This window comes from Antechinus flavipes, chromosome 3, assembly GCF_016432865.1.
Source record: "Antechinus flavipes isolate AdamAnt ecotype Samford, QLD, Australia chromosome 3, AdamAnt_v2, whole genome shotgun sequence".
Lineage (NCBI taxonomy): Eukaryota > Metazoa > Chordata > Mammalia > Dasyuromorphia > Dasyuridae > Antechinus > Antechinus flavipes.
Window position 1 is genome coordinate 71,608,335 of NC_067400.1, and position 15,946 is coordinate 71,624,280.

General features: G+C 33.8%; 1 non-coding gene across 1 annotated transcript; it reads left to right on the forward strand.

Moving 5' to 3' along the window:
• The first annotated feature begins 11,160 nt into the window (after window positions 1-11,160).
• LOC127558433 (U6 spliceosomal RNA) lies at window positions 11,161-11,268 on the forward strand. Its single transcript, XR_007952824.1, has one exon. It is a non-coding gene; the product is annotated as a U6 spliceosomal RNA (small nuclear RNA).
• Window positions 11,269-15,946: the final 4,678 nt, after the last annotated feature.

Sequence of the window (15,946 nt, forward strand, 5' to 3'; positions counted from 1 at the left end):
AACTGGACGGCTTTTACCAGTCAGGCAAGTTACGACATGGATTTTAATAAATATTGAATAAAATAAGGAAGAAATGTGAATTTGATGAAGTTTGCAGGCAATTAGAGCAATTTATTTCACTATTAACATGACAAGCTCTAAATGGAAATCAGCTATGGATGAAAATGCAGTTTTATTGCCTGGTATTCTCATTGCCATATAATTAAATGATGAAATGAGGTTGGGGAACCAAAGTGGGGGTGTGCATACTGGCTTTTTTGGCAAGGCAACCATCCATCACACTTCAGCCTATTGTCATCACAGTGTTGAAAAAGTTTATTTGTGAGTGGCTATTTGTTTATGGTGTGGTGTGTGTGTGTGTGTGTGTGTGTGTGTGTGTGTGTGTGTGTGTGTGTTCTTTAGGAAAGATTATTTTCCCAATGTTTAAAAGTTTATAATTCTTCTGTATTGAAAATATCAACTACCATTAAGTAATGGGTTTTAGGCAAGGGTTTGAAATAGATTTTTTATGGTTATATTGAAGTATCAGAGTACTTTTGTATATGGAAAGATTCATTCTTATATAACATGAATTCTTAAAACATTTAAAAATAGATGTGGAATTGAAAGTGATGGTATGTACAAACACAAAAATATGAGTAAGCACAGATATGGACTCAGATATCTGGATATATAACTTAGTTGCTAATGGACAGGCAGCCAAGACATTTGGCAGACTTATAGGCACAGCACTGGGTCCAGTGGAAATAGTTTTCATAAATGAAGGTATTTTAGGCTATTTTAAAACTATGCTATTTTTTCCTGCATTACATTTTGAATTTCCAATTCATATACTATTCATCTACTCATTTTGTGTGCTTATTCTATCATATAAATTCATTTGGAAAACTAGCAGTATTTTAAAACTATAGTGATTAAAATGTGGCCTCTGTTGATTACACATGTATATATGTGTATTCATGATAAGACAATGTAATGACCTACAGGTTTTTAAAAATTGCTTTTTTACTTCAAATACAATCAAAAGAAGTCATAGCATTCAAAATTTACTATCTCCTATTGAGGTATAATGAAGGCCATCAAACAGTTTAGATGAGAGGTTTTTCTTTAGGTATTATTTGTTGTCAAAGAAAATTTATAACTATATCATGAATCCATGGAGTATTACTAGCCATATCACAGATGGTACATTTCTGATGATTTTGATTTTTAGACTATTGTAAAGTGCATTCAAAGAAAATAGAATATAGATTTTTAAATAAATTTATTCAGTTCAAAATGATTGATGCTTGGAAGAAGCTATTTTCAATGGGTCAATTGGTTAAAATACTCTTAAAGAAAACACAAAAATCTTTTATTAATCATTTACTAATATGCTAAGCAATAGGAGCACAAAGACAAAATAGTGAATATCTTCAAAAAGCTTACCCTGTTTTGACCAAGACAGCATGTCCCAATATTAGTATATATAGAGCAAATAAGAAATAAATGCAAGGAAGTTTTGAGAAGATGGGCACTAGTAGGTGTAGAAATTGGATTATCTTTCTAATTATTTAATTTAGCTATGCTTCATATAGAAGAAGAAGTTTGATCTGAGTTTTGAAGAAAGTTTAGAATTTTACCAATTGGAAAGCAAGAGACTATGTATTCTAGACATGGGGTACAGTGATTGAAAAGTCATAGAGATAGGATATGGAATTGTAGTATTATGAGTGAGAGAAGGCCACTTGGGCTGTAAGGGAAGAGGAATAATGAAAATAGTTTGTGAAGAGTTTAAAAATCCAAACCCAGGAGTCTATATTTTAATTTGAAGCAATAGGAAATCATTAGAGTAGTGACACAGTCAGATGTACACTGAAGGAAAATCACTTTGGCATCTTATGTAGGACAGATTAGAATATGCACAGATGTGAGGGAGACCAATGAGGAGGCCATGCATTGGAAAACAGAAAAGCCCATGGAATGGAAGTCTATATATTTATGGTTATGGGTATTCTAATTTTGGTATTTTATCTAACAAAATAAAATTGGTTCCTGGAAAATAGTTTTCTTTTATCTTCTGAATCTGACATATTTGGTACAGTTTCAAGTTTTTTTGAATTTAGAGAACAAAATAAAACTAAGTTTACCATTTCTAGACACGAGAGATAGAGCAAATCAGTTCTTTAAAGCATTAGCCAAAACAGAAAATAACATCTAGAGGATCTTGCTCCAAATATTGATCAACAGTTCCTATGCTTTCAAGTGATAATTCTTCCTTATTTGGAGATTTAATTTCCAGGTTCCTTCACTTTTCTTTTTGCTTTCCTTTAAACAAAACAAAACAAAACAAAAAACAGTTAATGAAAAAGGACAAGTCCCTAGATAAACAAGGTGTTCTTAGGCAAATACTCTTGATTACTTAGTTTTATTCCTCTGTGGGTTAGAGAAGGTGATCAGGCTTAATTCTATTTTATCTGTATTATGGAGAACTTTTAAGAGTCTAGGGAAGATTCAAGGATGGTTTGGTACTTTGTTTATATTTTATATTGTTACCCACCCCTAATAAATCTAGGCTATCTCTAGTCATCTTAATCTATATGTTGCCACTACATCCAGATGGCTCTGGAGGGGAAAGTAAAGCAGGTACCCTTGCCCAGGCCCCCCTCACTTAAATCTAATTCACTTGCATGTCATAGTGTCACCTCCTGGATATCCCAGTCCTCTTCGAGAATGAAACAACAAGATGAATAATGGTATTATAAATATTTGGATCAATCAGTATAAAAAAATCTTTTGCTCTTACCCTATTCTCAAATTATTGTTCTAGATTTCTTTTGTCTTTCACTATCAAACTTCTAAAAAGAGTTATTTATTCTTCCTGCTTTCAATTTATCACAATCTCTTTGGTACACAACACTTTACAATTGTTTTCACACACCTAACATTTTATTGAAGAATATAGACCTTTTGTGGTGCTTTCTCATCATAAAACTTGATGACTTTTAAAAAATCTATTTACATCTTGCTTGACCTTTTTGCAATATCTCCTTGATAAGCTCTCTTCCTTTGGCTTATGTGATGCAATATTTCTATTGCTCCACTCCTTTGCTCTTGTATCTTCTGTCTTCCCTGCTTAAATTTAAGCATCCCAAGGTTGAGATGACTTGGGGTTAATAGAAATTTCATCAGTGTGGAAATTCAACTTCTTTGTAATTGGGATAGTGTGACTGGGGTGGGGCATAATAATTGTTTTCAAGGTTTTGAAGGGCTCTCACCGGGAAGAGGTGATAGAGATGTTATTTTTAGCCCTAGAAATACAGTAGAGTGCAAATTACATTTTATTTTGTGACAGTAATGGCAATATGTGAATCTGATACCTGTAAGCTTTTACTGACACTAGCCCTATTTAATGATATGAGACTAGAGTGATCTGGTTTCTTCATCTTAGTTTGACAGTTCTGTCCTGGATTGCATGGGGTACACTTGAGTTTCATTGCTATTTGTTATTTTTAATTCTTTTTTTTGTAGAATGAATACTCTTTAAGGCAATTTACAAAACTCATAATCCTACACTTCAATAAGACTGAGAGCTGTTGAATTGGCTACTGGTATGGAAAACTCAAAGCTTTCACGTGTAATACAAACAGATGTAGGTATCACTGTGTTGTTGGGAGGATAGACCTAATTAGGTAATAAGAACTCATATCTTTCTGCTTCCTTATTCCCACTGGAGGGGGGAAATTAGATCTTTCTTGCTCCTTTCTAACTTCCTCATTGGGGATATTTTAGGATTTAATTGTTACTTTGATTGATATCCTTTCTTCCCTTCCCCTTATCTCCTGAAATTTTAATCATCTATACACTGTTATGAAGATTAACTTGATTTTTAGATTGCAGTCAATATAATACACTCAGCTTCAGGTGTTCCTCTCCTTTGGCGGTCATATTAGATGAAAAGTAAATAGTATTATCACAATAGCTCAGAGACCCCAATCAAGACTATTCCTAACTGTTAGGTAAATTGGCTCACTGCCTTGATTTAAATAGATGTTCATCTCTAGCTAGCTCCTATTGTCATTATATTAAAAACAAAAATCATTGTAAAGGAAATATATATATATATACAAAAGAAGAAAATTCAATATATTTCACTGTTTCTTACTGAATGGGCATATGGGAGGGGAAGTTGAGGAAGATCTTTCTTTTTCTTTTGTAGTTTCTTTCAATCTTTGAATAGATGAACACATCAGGTAACTTCAGCCCAAATCTGTTCCTCCAAGATTACTAATAGGGTACTAATATTCCTTGATAACTCTCTTATCTGTAGCAATTCATCATTCCTTTCACTTTTTTATTTGAGCTTTCTTTTAAACTTATGCCCCTGTTCCATCATTTCTTTCTGGCTCAAGTCATTAAGGTCCACTGAGGTGGGCTTGGAGGATCTGTATCTCCATTGATGTTGTTGCTCAGTTCTTGAAGACCCAATTCCCTCTTTTCATTCCATGTTTCCCTCTTAGAACTCCAAGGCACAATTTATATATACCTTATGTATCAATTCTTATATACCTTGTGTATTTAGGATTAAATAGTCCTAAATCACTCTCAAAACTGAGATGCAAATATTCATACCTAAACTGCAAATCCCAGGACGCTCATCAGTCCTCAACCCCCTATTATAGAAGATTCAGTAAAGCTCACAGGATCAACTACATTGAAGAGCAAAGAAAAGTGAGATAAGAAAGGAAAACAAAATTAAAACCAAAATTAAAACATAGGAACATGGATTTGGAAATGGAGGAAACTTTGGAAGCAATCATGTCCAACACCCTCATTTAACAGATAAGGAAAGGGAAGTTGACAGAGATTAGGTTGCTTGACCAGAATCACATAGGTAGTGAGTTTTTATCAGGATTTGAATTCAGGTTTTTCTGATGCCAAATTCAGTACTCCACTCAGAGTACCATTGACAAAATAGCTTAAATAATTAATTGAAAACAAGTAGAGACTTGGAAGGATCTGGCAGCTGGAAGGCTTATTATTGGTTCCTTAGAGTTCTTGAAGTTGCAAGAACAGTGAGAAGACTAGATTTTAAAAAAAAGGGAAAATAAAACCAATGCTTACAAATTGCTATCAACAACAACAAAAAATAAACCTCTTGGATAAGAAACTAGAAAGAGTAAAATAATGAAAAATTTTGAAAACATGATTTTTGATAGAAATTACTTTTTTATTTTAGTATATACCAAAGCCATTGGCACACGTCTTATGAATCATCAGACTATAAAATATACACCGAAAACAAAGTGTGGGTTATTTATTTTTACCTTTTTGCATTTTTACTAGGCCTAGAAATCTTATCTTTGTTAAAAAAATATGTTCAGGAATGCTGATTAAATGTAATATATTGAGAAACAAAAGTATTTTAGAAATACAGAATTTCCTCAAATGTAATACTGTTGAATGGGCTTCAATCATATTGCAAGTTATGAAAGAGATTTGTCTAAGAGATGGAAATAAATATTCTTCATTGCCTTGGGAACTCACCTCATTTAAATCTTATTGGAAAATCTATGGTCTGTAATCAAAGCTAGCTTTTCAAAAATGGACTGTTTTACAAAAATGTATTAATAACTGATATTATAAAAATGGTGTTTAATTATGAATTAAAGAATGTCAACATATTCTGAATTCAGTGTATATTATCTATAATCTATAAAGCAAAAAGACTACTGCATTTAAACTATTTTAAGATATAAAAATATTTGAGGCTTATTGTTTATCAATAAATTTAATTATTTTACTCTCTGTCAGTTTGCACACTAGTTTAGGAGCAGTAAATGGAAATAGAAAATGTGAGTTTGTTACAAGGGAAGAAATTTCAAATAATTAGACCTACCCAAAATTAGAAGGAAGTTTGCTGTTCTTAAAGGTTTTCAAGTGAAGTCTTGATCACTGCTTATTTTCTGAAGTCAGGGCTCCTTTTTTTTCAGGTCCAAGTTGGGCTGGATGATCTCTGAGATCATTTGTATTTCTGAGATAATGTAATTTTTTTCCATCCATGTTCTTATTTATGGTCTAATTTATTTCTGTGCCCTTAATTATCATCTGTATCATATAATTCTCAAATCTAGCACTAGTGTCTTTAGACCACTTTCTTTTTTTAAGCTTTCTTCATCTTTCACTGTCATTCAGCATCTAGGAACATTTTTTTAGAAACCCGGCTACTAACCATCAAACTTTACTTTGTCCCATTATGGACATTTGACATTTCCGTGTCTTGTTAAAGGTTGCCCTTGTGGCAAGAAAGAGTTCTCCAGCATCGAAAGTGACCTTGTCTTCTTTCAATCTTGACCTAAGACCAGTGGTAGGAGAAGTATTTAAACATCACTTTAAGGCTTAGAGGGGGAATGATATTGTGGACCAGTCATTGGCTCTATACTCAGAGGCTGAGTTGTTGAGTCATTTCAGTTTTATCTGTAAACCCATTTGGATATTGGAGTAATTTTCTATTTCCTTCTCCAACTCATTTTATAGATGAGAAATTGAGGCAGATAGAATGGTGACTTATCCAAGGTCATATAATAAGTATCTAAAGTCAGCTTTGAACTCAGGTCCTCTTGTCTTATATTTGATCTTGGGATCCAATTTTACCTGTAATATTTAAAACTTTTTAGTTTTCTTGCCTGAAATAATTAGGGAATTGCTTGACTTTGAAGTACTTTTCAGCTTTGAATATATGATCCGGTGATCTTTTGATTCTCCCAGTAGTCATCTAAGATAGATACTTCTATTTTCATTTTACAAATGAGGAAACTGAGACCCAGAGAAGTTATATGAGTTATTCAGAATCACAGGAATAACAGTGATTATCATGGAGTCATACTAAATGAACACTTGTCATGAATTTATAACTTTACCTAATTTAGCCAATTTGGGTTGAATCACAGCTTTCTTACATTTTCAACAATCTCAAAAACATTATTTAAAAATATATTTTATTACAAATTTAGCAATCATCAACAAACATTTCAATACAAAATGAAGAAAAAAGAGGATTTATACAAATCTTGTGAACTTCTAGTACATTTTCCCTTAAGGTGTTTTTTTTTTTTTTTCCCTTCTGGTTATTGAAGCCTTTTTTTTTTTTTTAGGAGTACTTTCCTCATCACATTCTTCAAAGTTAGATTCTCCCCATGTCCTTTGCCTTATACCATTATTGTTGCCAGGACAACTAGCTCTGTCTGTAAATGTGGCAAAGTAGCTCTGTAAAATTTTTTTGTTTATTCCAAGTAGAGACATCTCTAACTTCAAAGAATTCTCTAACTCTGTTGCATGCTTAGAAGACTTGACCAGGTTAAAAATTCAGGAATACTACTATTGGTGGTACATGGTTTGAAGACATCAATTTCAGAGATTCTTTGGTTGTCTTTGCATATGAGTTCATGGCATGGAATTTATTTATTTATTTTAGCATATGTAAAAAGTAGGAAGAAGGAGAATTATGTACCTATACAAAATTAAGCCTTCTGTTTTAAATTGGTTATTTCCCTATTTTTTGTCCCTTTTATTGTATGTGCTGATACCTTTAATCTTTTCTTGAAGTGTTTTCTACTGAAAGTTCTTCTTTGTTCTTCTACCCTCTTTTAAGCATTTATGAAGTAAGTTAACTGTCTCAGGGAAAACATGGCATCCTGAAATGAAAATAGATCTGGTAGGCAATGGGAAAAGATGGCTCAGGGCATTCTGCTTCTTTTATAATTTCTTAAGTTTAATTCTTAAGATACTGACTTAGGATTTCTTCAGAAATATAGAAATATTTAAAAGTAATATTGAGAAATGACCATGTCTGTTGATAAATTTGCAAGCATTCATTAGGCACCTATTGTGTGCTAGTCACATACAAGTAGTAAATAATTATTTGTTAAAATACAAATACTAGATAAATCATTTTCCAATTAAATTGTTGTAGTTTATGTTGTCTTCAAACAGGTCACACTTGAAACTGTTCTCTCTTTCCCAGCTGGTAAAATGAACTAAATATACACTACTTCCTTGAGGTACAAATTATATAAAGATTAATTGAATAGAGCTGTTCCCAGATTTTCTTCTAGAATCAGTAATGGTTTTCATAGTATTAAAGCCCAGAAATGAAGAGCCATCTCCTTAACTTGGTCAAAGCACTTTTTTTTTTTTGCCTTTGGCAAAGGAGAGTTTGAGTTGGGAACAGTGACAATGAGATACAACTAGGAAAATACCCAGCAATGTCTTTCTGTTATAAGAAAGAATGGCTCAGGAGTCATACTGGATCTGTTTTGCCCACCAAGTGGGCTAATTCTTCTTCTATGTAATTCTTCATCAGCTAATAAATAAAAAATTTAAAAGAGTGATCCCCCTCCCCTTACATTTGTGTGGAAGGAAAAAACTCCTTAATTTAATTGAAGAATGTTAATAAACAAAAAACACCTGAAATATTTATACATTGTTTATTTTAAGGAATAGATTGTCAGTTTTTCAACAATCACTGTTCAAACTCTCTCTCTCTCTCTCTCTCTCTATATATATATACATGTATATATATACATACATATACATATACATATACATATATATGTGTGTGTGCGTATGTATAATTTTTTTGTACATATATCTTCATGAGTTCAAATATGGTATTAGACACTTATTTGCTGTATCATCCTGGGAAAGTTAGTCAACACTTTTTGCCTCACTTGCTCATCTGAAAATGTGATGGAGAAGGAAAGGGCAAACCACTTCAGTATCTCTGCCAAGAAGACCTAAATGGGGTCATGAGATGTTGAATATGACTTAAATGTCTGAATAGAAGCAATGGCAAATGCACACACATATACATATATGTGTGTATATATATGAGTGTATATATACCCACATATATTTGTATATAGTGTCCACAAATATGTGTATGTATGTGTATGTGTATATATACACAACATACACACACATATATGAATAGTCTTGAACAGTGCTGGCCACTTCACAGATCCCTATTTGTCAAATGAATTTGCTTCTTCTGCTTAAAAACACATTCATTTGAGTATTTGGCATTTGAGGAAAAGCTACTATGTTAAACATTGTTTAAGCCTGGAACATGTTCTCTATAGGATATCTATGGATTAGATAGGCAATTCGGGACCAGATGCTGAATTTCTTAAATTCCTATATTGCTAAAGTCAGTAGAAAGCCAGTGAAGGTATTTGACCAAAACAAGTAATATCAGCTCAACATGCTAAGGATTGAACACAATATGTATATGTATGTATATATTCACATATATATATACATGTATGTATATGCATATTTATATGCTTTCATATTTTAAACAAAAATAATAAGAAAAAATTTAGCAAAATCCATTAATATGTTAGAAAAATATGCTATTATTATAAAGTGTCCCACATTTGCATACTACAATCTCTGTAAGAGATAAAAGAATGATTTCTCATATATCTCCTTTAGAATCAATCATATTTTCCTCGTTCCCTTCTTCCCTCCCTCCTTCCTTCTTCCCTTCCTCCTTCTCTTCCTTCTTTCCTTCCCTCCTTCCTTCCTTCTTTCCCTCCTTCCTTCCTTCTTTCCCTCCTTCCTTCTTTTCTTCTCTCCCCCCTTCCTTCTTTCCCTTCTTCCTTCCTTATTTCCCTCCTTCTTTCCTTCTCTCCTTCCCTCTTTCTTTTGCTATTGTTTTAGCTGCTTTGTGGTGGTTACTTTTTAATTTAAATTTCATTGTTCATATGTGTTCCAGCTCTATGTTGCTTGGAGGCAGTTCTTGTAAATCTTTTCTTGCTTCTCTTTATTCATCATGAAGGAAAAACTTTTTACCATGATCTCTCTCCCAAATGGATTCAGCTACTTTTGACGGCGTTTAGTTTTCTATCATAACTGGATGTGTTGAAGCAGAGACTACTTAAAGGTTCAGATTGCTGCAATGTATAAAAATGAAGCTTGAACTAGCAATGACCCAGAAGATCCCTTCTACTTCTGAGTCTGTGATTCTGTGATTAAACTTGCCAGTAGGGAGATTATTTTAGTAACACTGTGTAGGATTGATTTGGAATGGTGAGATAATAAGAGGGTAAAACAGTAGAGAAAGACAAAAATAATAAGGGTCTACACTAGAGTAGTGGAAGTATGAATAGAAAAGAGAGAGTCAGAGACAAAGTAAGCACAGAATCAATAACGTGTTGCCTCTGAGTGTTGGGGAAAGGAGAGATTTTGAAAATGATTGGAAAATGCTGAACTTGGATAACTAGCAGGCTAACAACTTCATTGACATAAATATGTTTTTTTAAAGGAGGCAGAAGTGCTTTTATGAACACACAGACATGCTGGTAGGAAAGCTATAGGGAGGCAGTTGGAAATGTAATTCTAGAATGCAGAAAAGAGTCTGAATGAGCTGGAAAATCAGCCTTCAGATGTCATTTACATAGTTGTTATTCACTGGCAAAATATCTAATTAAGCATTTGAATATGTCAATGCACATAGGTAATGGTTTCAAATACCATGGAGGCTAATTCACTTAAATATCCATAAAGACAGTATGTACTCTAGTTGTTTATTTTATTTTAACAATACCAATAAGTGCTATCTCAAAAATCCCATTAATTGCTACAGCAAAGCTAATATAATTATCCAAGTTTTACAAGCAGTCATAATGTTTTATCCTTCTTGAAGTTCACAAGAGCCTTTCATCTCTGCCTTCAACTATATAGAAATCATTTGGCTTTTGAGATACCATATAACTAATAATGAGCAGCCAGCATGATGGCATAGTGGAAATAGGGCCAGCCTCAAGCCAGCAGGAAGACTCCAAATCTCACCTCTGACACCTACCGGCTGTTGTTTGTCTTTCATTTTTAAAGAGGCCGTGGCTGCAGGAAGGCTATATCATGACTTGTAAGTGAATTGGATTTAAGTGAGGGAGGGCTGTGCAAAGTCACCGGCCTCCCTTTCTCCTTCAGAGCCATCTGGGTCCAGTGGCAAGACACAGATCAGGATGATTGGGATGGCCTTGACACAGTGGGGGACCTTGGCCTTTTTGAGATAAGGTCTTTCTAAGATCAGTTTGTTTGAGACAATCCCCAATAAGTGAGTAAGGCTAGATTAAAATGAGACAAAGAATTTTTAAAAATCTAATTAAAAAAATTGTGCTCGATTCAGCAGCCCATATACTAAAATTGGGATGATACAGACAAGATTAGCATGGCCCCTGTGCAAGGATGACATGCAAATTCCATATTATATAAAAAATCAATCTGGGAGAGAGAAGATTCTCAGAAATTCTGATCAAAACAAAAACAATTGCTATTTACAACCACTCTGAGCCATTAGAATCCAAACAATGCCCAATTGGGGCATGGACCAAGAGTTGGCTAATCAGTGAGAGACAGAATGATCTGTGTTTAAAGCATGGTTCATAAAAAAAGAAATCTAGCCAGTAACTTCTTAAGGAAATTGAAAGGGTTGGAATAAAAAATATATATTCTTCTTGTGGAAGAAAAAGAAAGCAAGATAAGAGGAAGACAGACTATCACAATATGTATGAGCTGTCTTGAAGCCTTGGGGGTGTTCATCATCAGACCTGCCTTTTGCCTTTGTCCCATTTGACCTTGGTGAGTGAAGGTGACTTTGCTGACAGCCACCTTCTGTTCCACTTATTTGGTGACCTGACCCATCATCATTTTTACTTACCATCCCCATCCCCCACCACCAACTTCTCAAAGCTGATTCTTTCATGTTGCTGCTTAGTTCAAATGCTTCTGGTGCTTTCCTACAATATTTTGTCTTGGTGAGGAGAAACAGTTTTTTTAAGATCATATACCTCAATACAAAGACATTTTCTTTCTTTATGAAAAGAAGTAGATCCCTAGATTCCACTTGCCTCAAAGAAAGTTAGGAAGAAAGTGTTATATTTGTTTAATTACTATAAATCATTTATTGCAAAAATTTTTCAAACTATTCAATTAAAAATTTTCCATAAAAATATAACTGCTTTCATAGCAAATGTCCATGGTAGGATTTGGGATTTATTTTATAATCAGAAATTACTTATTCTGTTATATGAAAAAAGTCCATTATTGAAGAATTGATCATTTAAGTCATTTTAAAGCACCTACTCTCTGCTAAGCTCTGGAAATGGGAAATAAAAAAAAAAATTAAACAATCATGCCCTTAGGGACCTTTACAGTACAAAATCCCATTCAATCTTTCAAACTCTTAAGTCAGGAGCCTACTGCTTCTGATCTAAAATCTATCTTCCTAAAAAGCCTACTTAAATAGTTTTAAATAGAAGGATCCTTCTGCAATGTTATGGCCCAACCTTCTGATCATCAGACTGCCATTCTTGTGTCTTTTATCACCCAGAGGAACAACTTGATCCTTTGGTGCTCCTTATTATCACACATCACTTCTTGCCAACAAATGTAACTTAGCAATACTCCATTTGACTTGTTAAAAGAGGATACAACCTTTTCCCTATTCCTTTTCTCTAAAATAGATGATGTGGTTTTCTTATTTATTTCAAATTATTTAAGCCATCTTTGAGGTGGGCATGGGAATAACAAAGAGTTTCACAACATTTTAATAGCATTGATTTGGTCTTGAAAGAGACAAATAATTTCATTTTATAGATGAGGAGACTAAAGACAAAGAAGTTAAGTCATCCATGCTCAAGGTCACACAGTAACTCAAACAGTTGGAATTCAAATTCAATTCTTCTAACTCCAGTTTTAGGTTTTAGCTTGGCACATGCTTGGCATATAAGAGGTGCTGCATTAATGTTTACTGCATCATTAACCTTTTTAGTGAATCCCAAACTTCCATGTACAATTGTAGGCACAAGGAATGATACTTAGTTCCACTTTCTTTTTTGCTGACTCATCTCCTCAGATGTTATCCAAGAATCAGCCAATTAGCTGATAAATTTGTTGCTCTCTTGTCTCTTCCAGAATAGGATAACCTAACCCTTATTTCTGGGTGGCCAAAATGACTATAGCTTTTTCTTTTCCATTGCCACAAACTGCTTCCTTCCTCTCTTTCTCCTTCCTTTTCTCCTTCTCTCCCTCCTTCCCTCCCTTTCTACTCTTCTTTCTTCTCTTTCTTCCTTCCTTTCTTCTTTCCTTCCTTTCTCTCACTCATCTACATATAGGTATAGGTATATGTTTGACTTGTTAAAGAGGACACAACCTTTTCCCTACTCCTCTTCCCTAAACTATATGATGTGTGATGTGTGTTTTTTAATTTATTTAATATTTTTCTCTATGTCTGTCTTTCTGTCTCTCTGTCTATCTGTCTCTGTCTCTGTCTCTGTTTCTGTGTCTCTGTCTCTGTCTGTCTCTTTCTGTCTCTCTGTCTCTCTGTCTCTGCCTCCCATGCTCTGACCATCACAGGATTCTTTATTATCTGTATAAGAAAATCTCTTTCATTTCTAGTGTTATACAGAGTGTTTTCCTAGGACTTCCAACTGTTTGATTTAAAAAATTTTTTCTTTCATAATGCATCCCTCTCCTTAGAAATTTGTTTCTAGTAGTTTTTAACCTAGGGCTGTGATTTAATGTAGTTAATTTAGTTTTAATGTTTTGATAACTTTCTTTGTGATACTATATATTTCTGTTTTTTTTTTCATTTTAAAAATATTGTTCTTAGAAGGGATCCATAGCTTTCACCAGATTGCTAAAATGATCTCTCTCTCTCTCTTTCTCACACACACACACACACACACACACACACACAGAGACACACGCACACATACACACACACACACACATTTAAAACCTCACTGTTCTAGATCATCCTACTAATTTGAAGTTTTTGCCATAGACACTAATCCTCATTTTGACATTAGCTTCTCTATTTTAGGACTTATAATTGACTGCTGGATTCTTTCTTTGAAAACTTGTCCTCTTTCCCACTAAATCATACATTTGAAGCTACCATCATCTATTTCACACAAGGTAGTTCTTCCCATTACATGCCAAATGCTTTTTTTACCCCCTTGTTTGAAAATCGTGTACCAGCTTTGCCTCTCTCTTCCCAGTTCCAGTAGGTTGGAAAAACAGCTATGTTCCTGGTCCAGTTAATAACAGATTATTTCTTTTGACCCTTCCTGCTTGACAACAGCCCTCTGACCCTCCAGTTTCAGAATCATAAATCATGCCTTTTTCTTAGAGGATTTCTTGATTATTTTTGACATCAAGTCTCACAATGAAAAAAAAAATGATCCCTTCTCCTTTGTTATGTAGTAAATAACAACTACACCTGCTACCTGTGCTCTCTGAATTTACTTCACCAGGCAAAGCCCTAACTGACTTCTGCTAGCTCTGTGTTAAACTCGGTCAATTGTCTGCATGTTTTTCTTCCCAAACTAAGAATTCAAAGTGTTGTAATATGGCAATTGTTTAAAATGGGAGGAATAATCACCAGGGCTATTATAGCAAGAGACCTGTTCATGTAGGTCACACAAAAATGAAGTAGACTAATATTCCAGAAGACGCTCTCAAGAGACATTTTCAACAAAAAGACTCAGTGTTAAATGTAATTTGTTTATTGACAATTTCCAGCAATGGTGCAATGGACCAGCAAACACCACAAAAGTAATGAATCCTTTCCTTTTTTAAGTAATTATATTTGAACAGTTCAAATTAACCTGTGGTTTGAGGGTACTGCTTGGGTGAACTAATTTGCTGATGTAATGACTTCTCTCATTTTTGCTTCAATGATTCAGGTAAGAGAGCAGGGCGAGAGAGAACGTGCAACTAAGAGTCTTTACCTAAAGTAAGTTAGAAGCTGTTATTGTCTGCAAGTCACATTGGAAAAGTATCTCCAACTGATCTCATCTAGGACATACTGTAGTTAAAATGTCAAACTAGAAACAAACAAAATTTCTGCCATGCTATGAGACACTACTGTGAATAAAATGAGCTGAATTGAAAGAGAGAGAAGGAGTTGGTGGAAAACGATTACAAAGATTCACCGATATTTTCAAAGAGCAGCCTGTTGTTCTGTTGTTATTCCTGCTCATTAGTGCTTAAAAACTAAGTTTTCAAGGGCCTGCTGTTCATCCCGGTGGCTGAGATGGTGAAAACATGCTGATATTATTGAGGATATTATTTCTAAATAATTCTGTGCCATTACTAGGCCTGTGTTATTATTACACATGGTGGTTGGTAATAAGAGTCATTGAAAATCTTGGGGAGAATCTGATACAGTTTCACAATAACTTACACTTAGTAAGTAGTCAATAAATGTTCTTTTGAATGAACAAATGAATGAAAGAGAAATATTGCTTAGTATATGATTTCTTATGCCAATATAAAAAATGTACTGAATAAAAAAAAACAAATAGTTAAAAGTATACTCAAAGCCTATTTTAGCGTCAACAAATAATTCTCATTTTTCTTTTTTAATTTTATAAAGAGAATGGAGCCATTACTTCTGCCCAGCAGCAAACTAGGATCTTGAATCCACATAAGAGCCAGTGTTTATACAGCAAAAAGAAATGCAACTGTCATCACAGGCTGCCTCTATTGTTGAGTATCTGTCAAGGAATGGAAAATCGTTTTACAAAAGCCCCATCATATACTTACTTTGGAATTTATTAAACTGGGAGAAGGAGCCTCTATACCAAGTACTTCATGTTGAATACTATTCCCTTGAGAGGAAGGAGTGTTCAGTAGAACAATCTGCCCTCTTCACTTCCATTTATTGCCTCCTTATTTCTCATTATTGATTCTTTTTTCTTACTAGCTATGTCCTACTGATTTGGAGCAAATTGAGTTGGTTCATCCTTATAAGAATAGTAATAATAATAATAATAGCAACAACAATTATTATTATGTTATGTAGTACTTTAAAGTTTACAAAGCACTTTAGAAATGATATCTCCTTGGTTTTATAGCAACCTTATGTGCTTTATGCTATTATTATTCTTATTTT